This window comes from Salmo salar, chromosome 15 (genome assembly GCF_965601325.2).
Source record: "Salmo salar chromosome 15, fSalSal1, whole genome shotgun sequence".
NCBI lineage: Eukaryota > Metazoa > Chordata > Actinopteri > Salmoniformes > Salmonidae > Salmo > Salmo salar.
The window spans coordinates 23,997,501-23,997,954 of NC_138305.1; positions in this window are offsets into that span (position 1 = coordinate 23,997,501).

A 454-nucleotide genomic window follows, 5' to 3' on the forward strand; every position below is an offset into this window, starting at 1 on the left:
ACAGGGGTTATGGGCTGGCTTATATAAGATGTGTACTACTGTCTGTTATCCTCCATGACCTTCACTTAACCAGACTGAACAGGCTCAGATATCACCATACTGAACAGGGACACAGATATCACCATACTGAACAGGGACACAGATATCACCATACTGAACAGGGACACAGATATCACCATACTGAACAGGGACACAGATATCAGCCCATACTGAACAGGGACACAGATATCACCATACTGAACAGGGACACAGATATCACCATACTGAACAGGGACACATATATGAGCCCAAACTGAACAGGGACACAGATATCAGCCCATACTGAACAGGGACACAGATATCAGCCCATACTGAACAGGGACACAGATATCACCATACTGAACAGGGACTCAGATATCACCATACTGAACAGGGACACAGATATCACCATACTGAACAGGGACACAGATATTAC